Raw genomic sequence first — 15,089 nt, forward strand, 5'->3', positions numbered from 1 at the left:
TTCATTTTCCTGGTCCACAAAATCCCAAAATCTGGGAACCACTGATCTGAAGGACCTGTTTTCCCTCTATCCCCCTTGTTTTTCGCATCTCCCTGTCCTCTACATGCTAAGATGCCTTTGCAGCTAGACCTCTGTGGCTTTGGTGATTGTTTTTGTCTCTCTCTCTACATGTGGGGACATGTCTCCTTCACAATAACTGCTACAGTTATAGCGTGAGGGGCTTGTGGTGGTGTCCAAACTTTCTCTAGCCTCTACCACTCTTCAATGATAGCACCAACCACCCATTCATGGATTCCAGGTGTCCAAGAGCAGGGCAGGAAGCACTCCCTTTCCACCCTGAGAACTACTCTCTTGCAGCTTGTCGGGAAGTCCATAAAATATGGGAAGGTGAATAGGATCTGGACCACACCTTATAAAAGACATTGAGGAGACCCTCTGATGGAAACTCTTGGCCATAGAGATCCTGGCTTAAACCACTTTCTTGGTCTCTACTGGGCATGTCATTAACATCCTGGAATTAGTTAATGTTCAGACTAACAGCTATAGTTGTACTTAATTCTTGTCGAAAAATAGTGCTTTGGATTACTAGAGAAAAAAATTCCCTTTGGTTGGAGAGTTAGGATGATGCTATGGAGTGGCAATAGAGGCTGCGGAGTAAGCTAATGACCTAAAAATGGTGCCTTGCAGATAGCTGGATCCAAATTCATATTAATCAAATAAAAGATATAAATAGAACCCATCTTTCCAGAGTTTCCAGGAAGATAGTAAGGAAAATATTGAAGAGGGAGCTAGACTTTGTTTCTACTCCTAACTCTGACTCTAATTTACAATGTAACATGGAGTAATCATTCAACCTCTATGAGACTCAATTTCCCCATCTGTTATATGATTGTATATGATTTTTTTTCTGTTTCAGTCCTAAAATGAATTTCCAATTCCATAGTGTATTTGGCAGACTGAGTTAGTCCAGGTTGCTGCAGTGTTCTTAGATAAAGCAGATCCAAATAGTACCAAGGAGCCCTGGTTACACAGAAATGGGTAAGAGGATGCTTCTTCCTGGGACTATTTTTACAAACCATTCCTCTCTTTTCCTCTCATCTAAGAAGACTATTCTGGAGCCTTGAAAGCACAGAGGAGGAAGGGAGAGTAAGTAGCACAATGGGTACAGAGAGTGAGGCTCTCTAAAAATTCAAAAAGCATGGCTGCCCATGCATGATATCCAGCACAACCCAATCCCTGCCCCCCAGCACTCTTCAGCTCCTCCCATCCACTCCTGGCATCGCTGTCTAAGAAGTTCTGTTGTCCTCATTCTTCCCTCAGAAATTGGAGTTCTCACAGCCTAAATTATGGGGACACATTTATTGGCAGGTTTTTAAAAACTGGAATTAGATGATAAACTACTTATTTAAAACTACCACCAACGACTTTAAGGTTGTCTCTGAAAGGAGATTTTTCTTAAGCAAAGCCATTTTGGCCAGCCTCCCCTTCTCAAATCTACCTTCTTTATCACTCATTCAAGAAAGGGGATAGGTGAGGCAGGATGGAGGATGGGGGTGGCGGGGGGGGGACAGAGAGAGAATATGGAAAACTAGAGCTGAAACCATGCTGGTGGAACCACCTCAGGCAGTTTGGCCCAGCTCCCACTGGGAGGCAAGTGGCAGGGTTCCTTTGTAGACTCATTATGCCCAATGCAGAGATAAGGAGGTGTAGCTATGACAGAGCTTGAAAACATGTGCTTTGCCTCCAACCTGAGCATACTATCTGTTAGAATCAGTGCCAGGTCTTCCTGCAACACTTAATTTCAGAAACCAGAGCTATCATAAAAGAAAATTCACCCTTTCATCTGCTTCCTGGATCAATTGTCCTTCAAACTGTTTTAGGGGCACTGCTCACCTTCTAGTTCTGGAAATGAAGTGCCTTATAGCACAAAGTTTCTTTGGGTATTAGTCTGTGGCATTCTGACAATTTTGTGTGTTATTCTAAGTATTTGTTAACTTTTTTTACTCTTTCAATTTTCATAATTCATTACCCATTGGGTGTGTGCTGCTGACAGCAACCCCCAAAGAGGACAATCCTAAACAAGTCAAAGTGAAAGACAGTAAAGAAGACTTCTTTTTATAAGACAAGTTCTAAAATCTCCACTTTGGTCAGGAGGTCTCAGAAAGAGCATAGCTGAAATAAAATACATCATCAACTCTTATTGCCCCTAGCACACTTCTTCAACAATTTTCTGAGATTTCAGGGGCTCAGAAACTAAGAAATTCAGAAATAAAGTCCTACCCAAATTAAAAAAAAAAAAATCCCTTTTACAGCTGTCCAATGGAAAAGATTGGAGCCTTTCCAGGTAACTGGGTGTTGGCTGTGGATCTGGAAGATGAGATAGACTTCTATTGGATCCCTCTGACTTTTAATGTGAGAACCGGAGGCAAATTGGATGAAAACTCAATTTCCCCTGTACTTGTGAAAACTCAACCAAACCCACAGCTTGCCTGGAATTGTGAAGATTGTCTCCAGGGTCCCTTTGGCAGTTCTTCTCACGCAAGTGAAATATTTCTCCAGACTCTACTTAGAATGGACTATTCCTGGGGACATGAGCCACAAGAGAGAGCTCTGCCCTGTTACAGCCATTGATTATCCTATCCATATATTAGACAAGGTTTGTTAGCTTAGGATCTCCTCCACCTACTGCACTGTGCAAAAGGTATTACACTGAGTTTGGGCAGTGACCAGAAAGTAAAAAGTATCATGAATGATTATCTTTTTTAAACCCAATGAACTCCCTGATATCACCTGCTTTAGAAAGCAGTAGCCTCATTCTGGAAGGAGAGAGCCCCTTATGAGGAGCTGGAAGCCTCTTACTTGGCTTCATCTCCCAGCCAGGAGGTGTGGGGACAAGTGTTTACCTTCCCATCTCACAGAGGCTCAGAGGGCTTTGCAAATGGGTAAAAAGTTACATAACAAAACACTGGCAAAACTCTGACAAGGAATGGTCTTCTAATACTCCTGTGGTGCTCTTTCTGCAAAACAATACCACAAACATCTCAGAGATAGAAGTGAGGATAGATGGTGATGGAGAAGACAGTGTTCTGGCCCAGACATACACTTGGACCTCCTTATTAACCATTTGTTTTTGGGTCATGCAATGGGGCATGGGGGCACTAGAGTGCTCATCCTTAGCCCCCTTCCTATGACATTTTCATATGGCCCTCTCTGGAGGAAAAACAGCCCAACACTAATGAATATATCACTGGTGATGAAAATGATCAAAGCTGTTGTCCCAGTTGCATAACTCGTTTGTGGAAAATGTTTCATAAACATTTCACAAGAAGGAGGATTTCAAAGTGTGAACATCTCTCAACCTGCCTTCAATTACAGGCAAGGTATTTTTTTTTTCTTTCTTTCCCCCTACTACATTTTTATCTAGCAGTGAGGAAGAGTTTCTGTTTTGTAACTGATCTATAAAAGGTTTGCAAACATGTTGCTCATGAAAATATCCTAAAAATATATTGCAAGTGGTGGAATAGGGAGGCAGGAAACTCATCTCAGGTAAATAAGGCTGAGAGTCCACCAAGAGATATTGGCTGTGTTTTCATTTGGAGGACTCTCCTCTCTCTGTAGCTCTTGGCTGTTTCCTTTTACTAAGGTTCCTGTCTCTTTAGATGCCTCTAGTAGTGCCTGGGGAGATGGCCTCATCCAGTCCCTGGTCTCTAGTCAGACTTGTAACAGACCAGCTTAGACATATCTTTGCCCATGACACTGGGATCTTCTCCATGACACTGCCAAACTTCTAGACAAAGGAGTGTTAGAAGACAGGAGACATGGGGCCCTTTAATAAACTAATGGCTCCTTAGGAGGCTGGGGCCACTTGGAGTTGCTACTTCCTGAAAAGAAATTTTCCAAAAAGGCATCCTTGTTTTTCTTGCTTGCACCTCCTCTGCAATTGCAACAAGCTTATCAGTCATGTTATTTAATGCTTTGGCTTCAGTTTTTAGGACATGGCATTGTTAGTGCTAACACATGTGTGAAAAAAACCATTATTTAAGCCCATAAAAGTTTTCTTCCCCCATTGTGATATAAGTCCATGAATTCAAGTTTAGAAACTCTGAGGAAAAGGTTATGCCCTGATTAAGGATGCATCCTCACAAATATTTCATGGTGCCCAGGACTTGAACAACTTTAACCACTACATTGCATTATAGATATCCTGAAATTACAGCAGCATTTCCCCACAGTTGGGAGCTAGATTAATGAGAGTTCTCTTTTTTTGATTCTGATCCCCTTTGAATCAGAGTCTTCTGATTCTCCTGGTAGCCCACTTAGTAAACAAGAGCAGAGAGCTACTACTGCCTATAGAGGAGTACCACATATAACTGCTGATTTGCCCACACAGAGGGCTGTCCTGCCATCAAATAAGTGAAATGGCAGGAAGTCAGGGGTACAGTGGGGGGAAGAAATGCTGAGCATGGTCTGTGAAACAAACTCTGAAAACTGTTTTTGAGCCCAGTAGCTATTCTTGGGAAGTATCTAGAGTGTGAATGCAGTTTGTCATCACACTCAGTTCTTATGCATACACCTGGGCTGCCTATCATTGAAGGACTTTGCTGTCCTTTTCAGGGCAGGGGATGATTAAAAAGAAAAAAGAAAAAAAAAAGACACCCAGAAAACAAGCACAAAGCTGAGAATCACTAGAAGACCTGATTTGGGGTTTTATCCCTGCTTCTAACTAGCTATATGATCTAATATTAAGTTACTTTACTAATTTCTGTAGGCCTAGATTATTCCTCCACATTAGGAGGGAAACAAGGTAGATGAAATCTACTAGAGAAATTTCTAATGTATAAAAGAGGGAGTGGGAATAGACTTGTGAACATGTAAGTAGGCTAATTGTATCACTCGACTCATTTTACAGATGAAAAAAATGAGGCTTGGAGATGTTGGGAAATTTGCTTTAAGTTATATAGTTCTATGTAACTATTTGTACATAGTTCTACATAAATCTCTCACTGCATTTGATGGACTCATAGAATCCTAGAGTCCTCGAGGTAGCTTAGTTTATAGCGTGCCAGGTGCATGGCAGACATTCATCAAGTGTTGATTCCCTTCCTTCCCCATTAGAACTAGAAGGAAATGTAGGTGTCACCTAGTTCAAATTGTTAATTTTACAGCTATGACTCCTGATGACCAGAGAGGGTAAATAACTTGCTCAGAACAACACAACCAGATGTTCAGCCAAGCAAGGTCTAGAGAACAAGCCAGGGCTGATTAGGACAGGTCTTCTAACTCACTACCCAGTATTCAGTCCATGCCATTGAGCTGTGGCCTGGCTCTACATTCTATTTCCATCATTCTGATGTCGTTACCTACTTGGGTCTCTGTAATAACTCAGTAGTAACCCTAATTTCATTGCTCTAATGAGATTTAATCTTAGTTGAAAGAAAAGTCTCCGCTTAGAGTTCTCAATTACTACACAGGGTAAAGTTTAGATACAGACGAAACACACATCTACTTGATATGATAACATAATGTACCTGACCTGGGAACCAGCCCTGTGTATTTCCTTGACTCTCACATGTACGCATTAACTCCAGGGGTTTGATATTTGCTCTTTCTCTCCCTTATTACGAGGAAGATAGCTGGGGAGGAGAAAGAGAAGGAGGCTCATTCATACCATAAAATCTGTCTCAGTATATATTTTATTAATTAAAAATTTAAAAGGAAACTAATGAAGGGAAGGGCAGATGTCCTGCTCATCCTGGACAGACACACACACACACACACACACACACACACACACACACACACACAGAGCACCAACTTGTGGTTGTGAAGCATAACACAGATTAGTTCTATCTATGAGCATCAGTAGAGAAAGTAATATCTTTTTTAGCACTTTAGAGATTAAAAATCACTTTCAAATGAATAGTCATTTATTCTTCATGATAATTCAGTGAGAGAAATAATCTTATAAACTTGTTTTACAGATGTAGGAACTAAGAGTAGGAAAATTTAAGTAACACATCCACTGTCACACAGCCAGAAGCAGAGTCTGATTTTCTACCTGGGTCTTTGGTTTTCAGATTCTCCCCTCTTCTGTCTATACCTCTGTGAGGTAGTTCCACTGGGCTCCCATCCAGAATTTCTTACTCAGAAATGTGCTTATTGACACATTTCTCCTATGTGCACCATGTCATTTTCATATGTGGGGCATACGTGATGTAAACATTCCAATAAGTGTAGCCTATTCACACAAATGTGGGGCCTACATAGTTATTGAAAGTCAAGTTTGCAACAAATCTGAATAGGATTCTCTTTGGCATTTCCTGGGTGACTGCTTGTGCCCTGAGCTTTGGCTATAAATGCAAGTAAACAGTTTTCTCTGGTAATTTTCATCTTTGATAATCTTCTAGTAAGGCTGAGGTCCTTGTCTTTTGTATTCTTGTGGCACTCCAAAGTGAGGCACCTCTTATGGTCCTCTGAAACCAGGTCTGCTCTAACAGCAGTGGGTTAGACAGCCTTCCATGTATTATGCTTTAAATACAGGTTCCTCCAAAAAGGTTCCCTTCCCAGTTTAGTTTAGTTCAACAAACATTTCGTATGTACCTGCTATATACCAAGAGGAACTAAGACCTTCCAGATTAATCAGGAATGTAATCCTCTACAGTGCAATAAATATAGCAATCAGAAGTATGTACAGTGGTAGCATGGAAAGGTTATGATTGGCTTTGTCAAGGCAGAGGATAGATAGAAAGAAGAATGAGATAAGGAAAGCTTCACAGCATCCCAGGAGAAGGCAAAGAAAGGCATGCCAGGAAGTGCAAGCATCTTGTTCAAAGTCACAGAGGGCAAAGCAGTGCTTCATGTCCAGGAGCAACAAGCAGTTCAGCACTGCTAAGGCATGGGGTTGGAGAGGCCTGGGCTAGCAGCCAGGGCTTGACGACAGAAGCTTTATATGTCATGCAAAGGAGTTTAGACTAGGCTCTGGGGGCAAAGTGTGTAACTAGAGTAAAGGGGAGTGACATGGTGAGATTTTTGTTTAGTTCAATTATGCTAACCACTGTGTGGAATATGGATTTAAAGAAAGTACGACTCTAAACATGGCAACTACTTAAAAAGCTGTTTATTGCAATAGTCTAGGTAAGAACTGATGAGGACACACCTAAGGCCAAAGTAGTAAGAATAAAGCAAAGGAGACAGATGAAGAGTTGTTAAGGTAGAAAATGTATTTCTACCCCTAACGGTTTATCTTTTATAAAAAAGACTGTTTATTTCAGGAATTCTCTGGTTAATACTTGCAGGACTAAAAGAACACAGAAAAAAAATCTGAAACCATGGTCAACCAAACTGCTAATAATGGATGGAGTAGAAGGCATTTGGAGTTCTAGAAGATATTCACTTTCTAAATCACATATTTCTGCAATGTTCAATTCTTAAAAGCTAATTATAAATTTTAAGTTAGAAAGAATTAGGATTAAAAATAGTAAGCACTCAAAATTTCATATATATGTATAGAACTTTTAAGTTTACAAGGTGCTGTAGAGTTTTTCTTTTGCCCAGTGAAAGTCTTGCGAAGTTTAGGGGCACATTATCTAAACTAATAAACATGTGTTTATGCAGATATGTATAATTTGTGTATATATGTGTATGTGCAAATTTTTAAAGCAATAACTGGGAATCCATCTCATTCTCTCACTGCATCTTGAGTCATTGTCTTTCAGTAAGTGACACCTGGAAAGTGGTCTGCAGACCTCACTTATTTTCATGATGTTCTACAGTTTACAAAGCACACTCAAACATGTCATTTTGGTTGATTTTTGAAATATTTCCATGAGACTGAAAAGGCAGATAACACTATTCCCATTTTACAGTGGAGGAAAACAAGATTCATAAAAGGTAAAAGATTTATTCAAGGTACGAGGCTGGCTAGCAGGAGAGCTATGATTTGAACGTTAAATCATCTGATTTAAAATTCAACACATCTTTCAAATTCCTAGGATTTTCCTGAGGAAGGCTTCTCAAATAAGTGGGTTTTCAAAGGCACAGAAATCTCTCCCTTGTAGCTCCAAAGCCTTTGTTATAATTTTGGATAGATATTTATTGATTTTATTTTGAATAGCGATCTTGCTAAAAGGTATTATATTATATATAGTCCTACTTTCCCTTAAAGAGTACCTGAAAGATAATTTAGTCAATGACTGAAGTCATAACTTTGAACTTCTTTTACAAGTAATCATGTCCTTGGGGATACCGAAGTGTTTGGCCTCTGTTGGCTGTAGCCCGAAATTGCCTTTTTTTTTTTTTTCAGCTCTGCTTTTCTTGGGTCTTTTTACTTATTCCTCACAACCAGGTTTTCATCTGCTACTGTTGATTATGCTTGCTTCTAGCAGTCCCTTATTCTAGCTCAAATTTGCAGCTTTTATTTGCTAAAGGCTAAAAAACCAGATAAGTAAGTTTTTTACATCTTTTTCTAAAAAAAGGAAAGAGCCTGGCTTGAGGTCTCATTTTGCTTCCTTCTGATTTTCACCTGAGTTCTCAGTAGGTGAGGGTGCTGGCTCTCTGGATAAGTGAGGCACTGCAGAAGCTCTATGTAGCTCTCTGTAACAATGGACTTGCCCTGTGGTTTAATTTCTATTGAATATTATACTGTTACTCTTATTAGTCTGGAACAAGGCTCTACACAATTGACAGTGTAAGCTAAATTACCTATGGCTGGGGAACAGTTAACAAATTTGTTACCAAAAGATTGAGTGGACTTGAGCAAGTTACCCTCTAAAGGTATATCTACTTCCTTACTTATAAAAGAGAACTTATTCTTACCCAGATCTCAATCGTTAGGGCTAAATGTCTGTAAAACCTATTACACAAAGGGTTTTCCTTTTATTGTCACCAAAACAACATGAAGATAATGGTTCTGCACATTTAGTACCTGGGAGACCTATCTTGCTTACTATGGCCTGCCCAGCACACAGCATAATGCCTGTCACTTAATGAATGCTTATTAAAATATATGGGGAATTAATGCATAAATACCTTCAACTGGGTCTAAGAAAAGTCAAAGGATTTCCGAAAAGCTAGGAAGTGGTAGAGCTAGAATATGAAACTGGGTCTGACTGGATCCAGAATCAATCTCCTTCCCATCCCCACTGTATCACACTGACTTAAAAAGTCATGCCAAACAAGACTCATTTCCTTTTATACAGGGTTTCTAGAAATAAAGATCAAGTGAATGCTATAATTATTGTGTGTGCATGTATGATTGCATGCATATTGTCCCCAGAGGTCAAGATGCGGTCATATGGGCTGAGATAGGGTTAATTAACAATGGGTCACTGTCATCCAGGAGGGATATCTCCAATGGTGTGCCATAAGACTCTGCTTAGTCTAGCTAAGAATATTATCAGTAACTTGGGTAAAGATAAAGCATACATACTTATTATTTCTCTATGAGGAGCAGGGCTAGCTAGTACCTTGCGCAAAGAGATCAAGATTAAAAAAAAGCTTGAAAATATAAAAAGAAGGGAAGAAAGTAATAAGATAGAACATAAGTGCAAATGTAAAATTCCTTTACTTAAAATATGAAAATTAACTGTATAAGTTGAGGCAATGGTTTATATTTGAGGAGTGTTAACTGACTTTAAGAGCATATAAGCTGACTGTAATATAATTATCTCTAAAATGATCTGTAGGATAGGCTATAGTAACGGAAGTAGAGTATTAAGGGAGATTTCTCTACTTAACTTTGTAAGTTCCATGAGGACAGGCTTACTGCTGTCTTATGTATTCCTGGGACAACTGGAATCAGGGCACAATAAAGATATAGTGCCTTCTCAACAAAATTTTGTTGAATGAATGAATGGTCCCACTATGCTCTGATCTATCTAAATGTCATCTGAGTAATGAATATTGTATACTTGTGGATATTAAAGAGTGTGGTTGGCAGACTGAAACATTCATATAAAGGCATCAAGGCACAAACAAGTTTAAGGAGTTCATCATAGCATTAAAAATTTTTGAAGAAACCTAATGTCTAGCAATATGACAATGGAAAAGTAAAATTACATTAAAACATGAGCATATTATATGGTCATTAACAAAGATCATATGACTCTATATATACTGCTATGAAATAATCTATAAATTTTATTTGTAAATTTAAAAAGTTGCACTCAGTATAATTTACAAATATATACACATACATATGTACATGTATGCATTTTATAAACTCCACAAACATTTATACATTTTCATTTGTACCCATTTCCATGTAAATGCAGAAAGAAAAGTCTTTTAGAAATATACCACACTGATAACAGGAGTTACCTCTGGGGAGAGTGCTAAGGCTGAAAAGATATCAAAAGTCTAAGTAAATTTTTTACAACAAGAAAGTATTCATGTATTATATATATGTATACTTGCTTTAAGTAAGGCAATCATTTAGGAAACTCTGGATATTTACATAGAAAGGGGAAGATTTTAGAGTGATAGTTCTTCCCAAATATTGAAGGACTGTCATATAAAGGGGATGGACTCAAGTCCTGGACAGGCAGTGACCACCACAGGGAAGTCAATCAGGGGTCTAATAGAAGAATGGCCTAATATTGCAACCCACTCAATCCTGGAGTAGGCTGCATTCTGGGTAGTGCATCTGAAATTTCTGGGAGAGCTTTGGCAGAGACTGGGGCCAGGGGCCATCTGACAGGGGTGTCAGTGATAGAATATATGCACCAGGAAATAGGTCAGGCTAGAATCACTGGGTCTAGGCTTTTGAGGTTCTTGACAAGTAAATCTTTTTTTTGGAGAGTTCAGAGAGGGTTGTTTTGTTTTCCCAAACAAGAATATTAAGTAACGAATATCATCTACTCAGATTATCGTTCATTACATACAATTAATATTTTAACACCAAAAAAATGTAAAATCTTAGATTGTAGAAATTGGATATATTTAGCTTTATAAAAATCCGCTATGATTTTGTCTTTTAAAATGTCACTGCAGACTGTGAAAATCTAGCCATAAGACGTTATATTATACATAAATAAGTATATTAACACACAAGATAGAAGAGAGGAAGAAGACAGCCTTTCTGTCAGACAGCAGAGATCTGTGGAGCCCTTATGAGTACAAGGGACAGATCATCTGAGGGCCCCTTTAGCCCTGAAAGTCTATGTGTTTCTGACTTACTCTAGGGTTAGAGGCTCAACCCAAATTTGTCTCCATAGTTTATAAAAAATAAAGTCACAGTGATATCAGGTGTGATTGGATTCCCCTAACCGCACTGCTTCCATTTAAATGGCCAGGAGAGGGTAGCCCCAGGAATGCCCCCATTACTCTCTAACGGGCCTATTCTGACTTTGGATGAGTAGCTTGGTGCTGAACTTCCAACCTCAAAGAGTTTAGAAAACTGGGTTGATCAGAGTTCTATATGCAGACCCTGATCTGTAGAGAGTAGGCCCTAGCATCTAGCAACCACTGAGCAAACAACTGAGATGTCTCAGTCAACAGTTCCCAGGTCCCAGCCATAAGTGTCAGAGTTGGGAAATATTTACCTGAGCTGGATGGATGGAGCCCATTGAACTCTATTTGCATAAACCCAACAGGCTCTTCTTCTTGGGAAAAGGGGTGAGCGTGGATTACTAGCTGAGAGAAACACAACAGAGAGCAGAGCAGCATGAAGAGCAGAAGGCCCTGCAAAGCAGAGAGATAGGAGTTCATGGCACCTAGGATGAAGGGATGGGTAGGTAGACAGGTTCATTTCAACCATCTATCAATCTATTTGTTTAAAAAACACTTATTGAATGTTTACTCTGTGTCAGGCAGTGCTTCACTATAACAATAAAATAGATTCTCTCCTCCGATATTTCACTGTCTGGGGGTCGGGGGGACACATAGCAGAAGCCTATCAAGGTAAAGAAGATGGAAGGGATAGCCCCAGAGGGCTACCTGGAGAACAAGACATTGGAGTTGAGTTTGGAAAGATGAATGAGAGCTTGACAGGAAGATGGACAGTAAGAATAGGGGTAGATACTGGTTCCAGGGTTCATTCAAAACAGAATCAAGATGCCTGTCTATTCTTCTGTACCTCCCCACCTTCAAGATACCTCCATCATTTCAAAGAGGATTGTCATTGCTACTTATAAGCACTCAGGCAGTATTTCTAGGTCCTTAGAACCAGGGAAAGAGGGGATCTGGAGGCCTTTTGTGAAGTTGGACTCCCCAAATCCTGTTACTTGAGAGGCCTGCCCAAGCAGAATGGGGAAGCCCACCATAAGAACACTGGGCCCTTGCTGAGTTCCCAGGTTCTCGGCAAAGTCCGGAATCCCAGGTCTTGCCACACCCCACCTTGCTTTATGCCAGAAAAGTGTCCATCCCTCCTGGGCCCCTGGGCAAGCTCAGGCTCTTGCGAGTGCCCCACTAGCCAGGAAGCTGCCCTCTGTGCTGCCAGGCTTAGTGTAAGGGGAAGCACCAAATCTTCAGAAAGGAAGCTGGTTCTGGTTCACGTTAGAGAGGAAGGGATGCCTTGTCCTTGGGCAGCTGCACTGCTTCCCCCTCCAGACAGAGTGGTGTTAACCCTTTCTGGCCTGGTGGCTTTTGCTCTAGCAGCTTAATAGCTCCTCATCCCAACCCAGAGCTAGGGGCACAGAAATATTCTACCACTGGCTTTTGCAAGAATCAATGCTTACCCTCAGTGACTGGGTGTTTAAGTCTTTCCAAGCCTCAGTTTACCAGCTACACAAGTGGCCTACAAAACTCACTTCCAAGCTCTTGGATGAGCCCACCCACAGTGATGGGGTAAGGTTTAAAATGTACTTGTTAGGATCACACACTTTCTTTGAGAAGATGGCATCATAGGGAAAAGCAAAATTAATCTATAACTTATTTTAAGCAAACCCTATAGATGATGTTTGGCTCTGACTATAGAAGGGCATTTTTTATTTTCTGAAAAGATTCAGTCTAACAATTCTTTAAATAGCGGCTTTCTTGGCAAAGAAAAATAAAATAGTTTATAAAACTTTGACTTATGTACAATATTTCAGGAACCATTATAGTGAGGCATGCCTGTATTTACCTGGCACAGATCAAGTTTGACATATTTTTCTAATTATTGGTCTAGTAATGGGCTGAGTCAGGTGAAAGGGCACATGTAAGAACACTCAGAGGAAGGAAGGACAAGCAATTGGGGGAATCTGAGCAGAGAGCCACTTGAAGAAAAGCCTCCAGAGCCTCCCAAGGGCAGAGCTAACAAGAAAAGGCCAACTGGAGCCAGGCTGAAATGAAATGGGGCAGTTAGAACTAATAATGTTGCAACAGCAACAATAACTTACATCGACTGAGTGCTTACTATGTCCTAGACACTTTATATTCAAGATCTCACTTAATTCCCCTCCTAACAACACTATAAGATTGATGCTATTATTGCTCCCCATTTTATAGAGTCAAAAACTGAGGCTTGGAGAGGGTGACTGATGAGGTTACACAGCTCCTGTTGGTAGAGTCAAAATTCAAATCTAGGTCTGTGTGATGCCAGAGCTGGACCTCTGACTACTATACTGTCATCTGTAAGCATAAAACCAGGGACACCCTGCAGCAGTCCATGCCAATGGAATCGGTAGAGAAAATATTAGAAGACACCAGTGCAGGGGCGGGGCTGCCAAGAAAGAGAAGCAAAACAGTATGCAAACCAAGGATCCTCAAGGTTTGGGAGCCAAGGAGAGTTTAGTGGTCACACAGGGGAGAGGGAGGGACATCTGACACTTGATCTGGACACAAGCAGCGGAGGTTCAGAGGCCTATGAAGGTGGTGAGGGTAGCTTAGTAAATTAGTAGAATAAACTGGATTTGGAAACAACAGACCAGCGCTGAACATTGAATAATATCTACTATTATCAAGTAGATACCGAATAAAGGTAAATTGAATAAATCCCAAACCTGCCACTTAACTGCGAGTTACTTTACCATTTTGAGCCTCAGTTCCTTTATTCGTCAAACAAGAATAATAAAACCTGCTTTACACAGATATTGTGAAAGAAAAACCTATTAGCTTAATGAAGTCTTCTGTAAGTTGTCAAGCAGGGCCAGACATGAAATGGGAAGTGACCTGATAGGGAACAGAACAGGTACACGGAAATAGCTCCTGAGAGCTCCTGAGAGCAGTCTCCAAAGCCACTCCTGGGCCAGACTTTTTTGAGGTGGAAAAATTTATTTTCCACAGTAGCTGTGATTCTGGGAGAAGTAGAATATCCTGGTTCCTAGAGTTGCCTTGACAGTCCTCGGATGGGAAGGGGCGGGGGGACAGGGAGAAAGCCAGGTCCCACCCCCTGCCCTACAGGCATACACACACAGGCAAACACTCCTCTCCTCCTTGCACCCTTCTCACGCACAGGCCCAAGGAGGTGCTTTTTGCGGGGACAGGGGAACCCTCTGGGTGGGAACCCTTCTTTACCCCACCCTTTACCTGGCAACCTTCCCTGAGCCTGCAGATACTATCTCTGCCATTCCAGCTGGCAAGCTACAGGGAGAGCTCTGCAGGAGTCAGTATGGGTAAGAAGGCCCTGGAAATGTGGAAAAGTACCATACAAACATCAAATGTGAGCTCTGGGTAACTTTAGGTCTGGTCTCATTTGCAGGAGCATGCTCTCTCTCTCAAAAGCAGCCTGGTACAGTGTAGTCATACAGGCCTGTTATATGTCTGAGCTCCACCTTGGGTAAGTTACTTAACTTCTCTGAGCTATAGTTTCCCCAGATACATAATGGGAATAATAATGCCTACCTCACTGGGCTGTCGAAAGGATTAAGTGATATCAAATAAGACATAACTTTATGTAAAGTGCCTGCCACATCCCATCATCCTTGGTTTGAATCTTGGTTCTAAGCAAGTCCCTTGACTTTTTCCAGCCTCGGTTTCCTCTTCTGTAAAATGGGGATTATAAAAGCTCCTGCTTAAATAACTGGCCTCCAAAGATATCCATTTTGTAATCTCTGGAGCCTGTGAATATGTTCCCTTACATGACAAAAGAGTCTTTGCAGATGTGACTAAGGTTAAGGACATTGAGATGGGGAGATTATTCTAAATTATCCAGGTGGGCCCAATCTAATCAC

General features: G+C 40.7%; 1 protein-coding gene across 1 annotated transcript in view; it reads right to left on the reverse strand.

Annotated features, from left to right (window-relative positions):
- POU2F3 (POU class 2 homeobox 3) overlaps positions 1–15,089 on the reverse strand; it is a 74,087-nt gene that overhangs the window by 17,931 nt on the left and 41,067 nt on the right. The window lies entirely within an intron of this gene.

Source organism: Pteropus vampyrus, unplaced genomic scaffold, assembly GCF_000151845.1.
Source record: "Pteropus vampyrus isolate Shadow unplaced genomic scaffold, Pvam_2.0 Scaffold755, whole genome shotgun sequence".
Lineage (NCBI taxonomy): Eukaryota > Metazoa > Chordata > Mammalia > Chiroptera > Pteropodidae > Pteropus > Pteropus vampyrus.